Source organism: Bison bison, unplaced genomic scaffold (genome assembly GCF_000754665.1).
Source record: "Bison bison bison isolate TAMUID 2011002044 unplaced genomic scaffold, Bison_UMD1.0 scf7180017864508, whole genome shotgun sequence".
Lineage (NCBI taxonomy): Eukaryota > Metazoa > Chordata > Mammalia > Artiodactyla > Bovidae > Bison > Bison bison.
This window is the reverse complement of record NW_011495064.1, coordinates 13999130-14005921: the sequence shown is the minus strand read 5'-3', so window position 1 is coordinate 14005921 and position 6792 is coordinate 13999130.

Here is a 6792-nt window from a genome sequence, read left to right as displayed (position 1 = left end):
TTCTAAGGGATTCCTGCCTGCAGTAGTAGATATAATGGTCATCTGAGTTAAATTCACCCATTCTAGTCCATTTGAGTTCGCTGATTCCTAGAATGTTGACATTCAGTCTTGCCAACTCTTGTTTGACCACTTCTAATTTGCCTTGATTCATGGACCTGACATTCCAGGTTCCTATGCAATATTGCTCTTTACAGCATCGGACCTTGCTTCTATCACCAGTCACATCCACAGCTGGGTATTCTTTTTGCTTTGGCTCCATCCCTTCATTCTTTCTGGAGTTATTTCTCCACTGATCTCCAGTAGCATATTGGACACCTACTGACGTGGGGAGTTTCTCTTTCAGTATCCTATCATTTTGCCTTTTCATACTGTTCATGGGGTTCTCAAGGCAAGAATACTGAAGTGGGTTGCCATTCCCTTCTCCAGTGGACCACATTCTGTCAGATCTCTCCACCATGACCCGCCCATCTTGGGTTGCCCCACGGGCATGGCTTGGTTTCATTGAGTTAGACAAGTCTGTGGTCCTAGTGTGATTAGACTGACTAGTTTTCTGTGAGTATGGTTTCAGTGTGTCTGCCCTCTGATGCCCTCTTGCAACACCTACCGTCTTACTTGGGTTTCTCTTACCTTGGGCATGGGGTATCTCTTAATGGCTGTTCCAGCAAAGCGTAGCCTCTGCTCCTTACCTTGGACGAGGGGTATCTTCTCACAGCCACCCTTCCTGACCTTCAATGTGGGATAGCTCCTCTAGGCCCTCCTGCGCCCCTGCAGCCACGGATTGCTCCTCCCGGCCGCCGCTCCTGGCCTCGGGCATGGGGTTGCTCCTCCCGGCCGCCGCCCCTGGCCTCGGGCGTGGGAGTGTGGGGTAGCTGTAGTTGGTGACAATAACAACATAAGGAGGGTGGAGCTGTAAAGAATTTTTTAATATAATCTACATTGAATTGGTAGAAAGTCTATTTTATCTAACTAATACTAATATAGCCTCTTCAGCTTTTTATTATTGGTAATATTTAATATTTGCTTGATATTTGTTTCCCATTCTTTTACTTTCAACCTAATTGTTTCAATGAGTCTGTAGTGTATGTCCTGTAGACAGTATATATTTGAACATACATTTGTATCTATTTTGATGATCTCTGCCTTTTGATTGGATTCTTTAATCCATTCACATATAATATTATTTATATGATGGATTTATGTCTATTTTACTTTTAGTTTTCTATTAGTCTCATAACTTTTCCCCTTCTGTTCTTCCTTTATTGCTTTGCTTTGTATTATGTAGTTGTTTTCCTAGTGTAACATCTTCATTCTTTTAATAATCTTTTTCTTTATGTAGATTGTTTTGAATTATTTTCTTAGTTCTTGCTCTAGGGTTTACCATGTACATTTAGACTTTTCAGAGTCCATTCAGGTTTGTACTGACTTTGTAGTTATATTTAAAAGCATCACTCTTATAGAGTACTAGTGCCTTGTCCCCTTTTCAGTGCTTTAAAAATAACATTATATATATATTACATGTGCCAAAATACAGTGTTATAAATATTACTTTATATAATTTTATGTCTTTTAGGGAAGCTGAGAGAAGAAAGGAGAGCAAGTCTATATTTATAGAATTTACTATAGTAACCTTCTTATTTACCACTTTTGGTTCTCTTCACTTGTTCCTGTGTTTTCAAGTTACCACCTGGTGTCATTACCTTACTGAAATACAGATTTGCTTTCATTCATTTTCTTCTATTATTATCAAAATGGATTACATTTCTATGTGTTGTAGGTCAGCCATACAATTATATAACGGTTCTTTTATAAGTTGATTTTTAAATCACTTAAGAGAACAAAGGAAAATAAATATTTATACTGTCTTTCATAATTACCTTTACTGGTGCCTTTCCTTTTCCTGAGGATTTGAATTACTGTCTGCAGTCTCTTGTTTTCCACCTTAATAACTTTGTTTAGCATTTCTTGTAAGATAGGTCTTCTTGCAACAGATTCTCAGTTTTTATTTTGAATGTCTTTATTTTACTTTCATTTTGGAAGATATAAGATTTTTGGTTGACAACTTTTTCCCTGTAACACTCGAGTGTGTTATTCCACTGTCTTTTGGCCCCCATTGTTTCTGATGAGAAATCAGTATGCCATGAGTCATTTTTGTATTGCTGCTTTCAAAATTCTTTTTTGTCTCTGTCTTTTAACATATTTACAATGATATGCTTGTATGTGGATATATTTATATTACTTGGATGAGCTTCATGGATGTGTTGACTAAATGTTTTTCATCAAATTTGTGAAGCCATTGGACATTATATCTTAATTTTTTTTTAACTGCTCCTTATCTCCTCTCTCTTCTTCTGGTACTTCCATTATGCATATGTTGGTGCACCTACTGGTATCCAGCATTCTTCTGAGGCTCTGTTCATCTTTCTTCAGCCTTTTGTCTCCTGTGTTCTTTGAGTTGCATAATTACCACTGGTCTATCTTCAAGGGGCTTCCCTGGTGGCTTGTGGTAAAGAATGCACCTGCCAGTGCAGGAGATGTGAGTTGGATCCCTGGGTTGGGAAGATCCCCTGGAGAAGGAAATGGTAACCCCCTCCAGTAGCCTAGGAAATCCAATGGACAGAGTAGCCTGGCAGGCTATAGTCCACGGTGTCACAAAGAGTCAGATACAACTTAGCCACTAAACAACAATAACAGCAACAATGACTGTTGTCAAGAGAGCTGACTCTTTCTTCTATTAGTTCAGATCTGTTATTGAACCCCTTTAGTTAACTTGTCATTTTACTTACTGCACTTTTTATCCTCCACAATGTTAATGTAAGTTTTTTTAAAAAATTACTTCTCTCTGTTTATTGACATTCTCTACTTGTTGCAATTTTGTCATACCCTTATCTACTTCTAGCATGGCTTTCTTCAGCTCTTTCAATATGTTTATAATGATTATTATGAAATCTTGCTAAATCCAACACCTGGACCCTCTCGTAGCCAGTTTCTGTTGCTTATCTTTTTTCCTATGTAAGAGTCAGGCACACTGTCCTGTTTCTTTGTATGTCTTGTAATTTTTTTGTTGAAAATTAGACCCTCTAGATAATATATTGTAGTGAATCTGGATACTGATTAGCCCTCTCCCCAGGGACTTGTTTGTTGCTATTTGTCTACTTAATTGTTTAGTGACTTAACTATTTTAGTGAAATCTATTGCCCCTGTAATGTTCAGACTCTGTACGTGCTCCTCAGAGGTTGTAGCCTTCAGTGTGCACAGATTGCTCTGCGATGACAGTGTTTCAGCAGGGCTCACTTTGTGTCTTTCCCTGATCTCTCTGTTAAGCTGTCTGCCTCTATTGGTATCACACCCAGATTTTAGGCTGATTTTTCTGCTGTTTCTGTCTGTACCCTGGGACATAAATTTCTTTGTAGTTTGGTCCAATTAAATTTGGCCTCCTTTACTAGCGTACTTTTTTGAGACTAGTCTCTTGACATGTTTTCTGTCCCTAGAAGGCTATTTTAGCTTTTTTCTTTCACTGGTTCTCTCTGTTAAACTTGCTGACCTAACAGTTTAGCTTGCTGTTATTATTGAAGCTATCAGACTTCCTTTTAATTTCTTAACTCAATTTTTCCATTATTTTTGAGATAATAGAAAAATTGGCTTAGGCTTGAACTTCTCTATACTGTTTTAAATAAAGTCATTTCCTCTTAGGAGAGATTAAGAGCTCTCTGTTGTTATGGCTGCCTTTCTACCTGGGCAAAATTTCTGAGCCACTGTGCCAGAGCAGGTGTTAGGGACAGTGGCCCACTTCTTTGGAATGACAACCCTGCTTAAGAGCAGATCACTGGGTGAGGCGGTAGCCTCTGGTCTTCCTGGAGTCGAGTCTCTGTCCTGCCAACAGCTTGAAGGAAAGTGAAAGTATTAGTCACTCAGTCACGTCTGACTCTTCAGGACCCCATGGACTGTAGCCCACCAGGTTGCTCTGTGCATGGAATTGTCCAAGCAGGAATTGCCAGGTGGGTTGCCATTCCCTTCTCCAGGGGATCTTCCTGACCCAGGGATCAAACCCAGGTCTCCCACATTGCAGGCAGATTCTTTACTGTTTGAGCCACCAGGGAAGCCCACCAATAGCTTGGGACAAGGGCAATTAGGGCCACAGTATCTTTGGCCTGCTTCATCTGGGATTGAGCCTCCAATTTATGTGTGTGGTCTGGGCTTAAGAAGGGAGCCCTAAACCTCTATGCTGCACTTGCCTAAAATTTATTCTCTGTTACACAGAGTTAGGAGGGAAAAGAAATGTTGGCGGCTCATCCTTCTGGGGGTGGGGGAAGCCATATCCCTTTGGAGTCAGGGGAAGAGGGAGGCCCATCTTCTTGTCAGTACAACCTAGAGTAGAGTTTCCATCACATGAGCTTGGTGGGAGTGACAAGTGAGTGGGTTATGGGTAAAGTGCCACAAACTTTCACTTCTTACCAAGAATTAGTAGATTTTCTTATATGTTTCTTCATTTGCCATGTACCTTTAGAGCAATTTACATAGAATTTAAATTATTGTCTTTAAAAATAATTTTTGCCAGTATGTTTGGTTCACTGGGGAGTATGTCTATAGAACTCTTCATGCTTCCACTCTTGAAATGGACCTTTTTGTTGAGTTGCTTTTGTAGCTGGTATGTAGAATTTATACAGAGATATGTGTGTGTGTGTTGCTCAGTTGTGTCCAACTCTTTGTGACCCCATGGGCTGTAGCCCACCAGGCTTCTCTATCCATGGAGTTCTCCAGGCAAATCCTGGAGTGGGTTGCCATTCCCTTCTTCAGGGGATCTTCCCACCTAGGGAATTGAACCTGGGTCTCCCGCATTGCAGGCAGATTCCTTACTGTCGGAGCCAACAGGGAAGCCCACATGCAAAATAAAGTGGTAAGTAATTCATAAGATGAAAATCCTGAAGGTAAAGGATTATTCTTATATTTTTTGCATGAGGAAACTATTTCTTTGTATTGCTTAGAGTTCAAATCAAAATCCTGTTATTTCTAAATCCCAGGTGCTTGTTCACTGACTGATATGCTTTTGATTTGTATTTTTAATGAATTGAGACCCTAATCTTCAGATAACAAAGGCATTTGTTATGTACTGCTACATAAAAAATTTCCCTGAAACCTAATGGCCCAAAAAAAAATACACTTTTTTTTTTTTTTTTTTAATCCTTACCATTTCTATGGGTCAGGAATTCATAGCTGGGCAGTTTCTCCTTAGATTCAGGCATGAAGGTGCTTTCAGGATGTTGATTTAAGCTGTAGTCATTTATGCTTCACTGAGGCTGGGGGTTCTGTCTCCCAACTGGCTCCCTGAAATGGCTGCCAATTTGGTGGTAAGTTGTTGGCTGGAAGCTTTAATTTCTCTCCTTATGGGCTTCTCTGGCTTTCCCTAATGTGAGTAATCCAAGGAGAGAAGGGAGTCAGTCAGTTTACTCTTTTCATGGCCTAGCCTTGCAAGTCACATAGCATCACTTGTACCACATTCTATTCATTAGAAACAATCTGGTAAATCGAACCTTCCTTCAGAGGAAATGGAATTGGGCTCCCCTTTGTGAAGTGAAATGTATCAAAGAATTTGTGGACTGATTTAGAAACCATCTTAAGAAGAGGCAAACAGATTTCAGTTCACCATTGCATTAGCTATGATAAAAACTCAGAAAAATATCTAGTTTTCTTGAGTTAGTTTCTACAATTCTCTATATATTATACTTGGCTACACAACTTACAGTCTGGCATAAATCCTGCAAAATTCAAGTATCAGTAAGAACTATGTTTTCTCAATGTTTTTGTTCTGTTGCAGGACCTGAAATGGTGTGGGATTTCTCAAATTTTCATCATGGCCCCTTGTCTATCCCAGTAGTTAGATTTGGATTCTAAAGACAATGGTTGCCTCCAAATTCTATTAGGATAGTTGCAATTGAGATGAAATGGCGATGAGATTCTTTGTCATTGAAACAAAGCCCCATTTATGTTAACAAATCACAGGATATGTTTGTGATGACTATTCTTTTTCTAATACGTTTAGGCATTAAGCTGTGACTGTGCTGAACGGGCAGAAGCTGAGCTCTGGATAGAGCTGCTCCGTACTTGTCTGACCAGTCAGAAAACAGAGTGGGTAAAATAAGAGGGTGGGGAATTGTAAAATAGAGTGTAGGTGAGAAGAGGATATGGGGTAGGATAGCTTTTTTTCCGATATTAGACATTTTTAGATGGGAATGAGAATATCTGTAAGTGGTCCAAGGAGACTAGATGACATGAAATCCTGGAGTAGCATGAATATAGTAGACTCTAAAGAGCCTGGCAGGCTATAGTCCATGGGGTCACAAAGGAGTCAGACATGACTTAGAGACTAAACAACATTAAGATTGAAAAAATATTTTGCCATGAATATTGATGAGCATCCTTCAGTTTATAGGAGATTTCCAGACACATCTTAATAGGCAAGCTAATCTGGTCCCCTCCCTTTAAAGAGATTGAAACTCAATGAGTTTAGTATCAGAGCAGGGACTAGAAAGGTCAGTTCCTAATCTAGTGTTTTATTCAGTGTTTTTATATTGTCTTGAGTGGTTCATAAGGCTTTGCATTATCTGGTTCCTTGATACCTCTCCACCTTCAATTTCCCCTACATCCTGTCACCTCAGCTGAGCTGGCTTTCTTATTCCTCCAACACACCCAACATGCTCTCTCCTCTCCAGGGAGGACCTCTCTGATTACCTTATTGAAAGCATAACCCAGCCCCTTGCTTCATCATTTTCCTTATTTGCCTTATTTCCCTTTAAA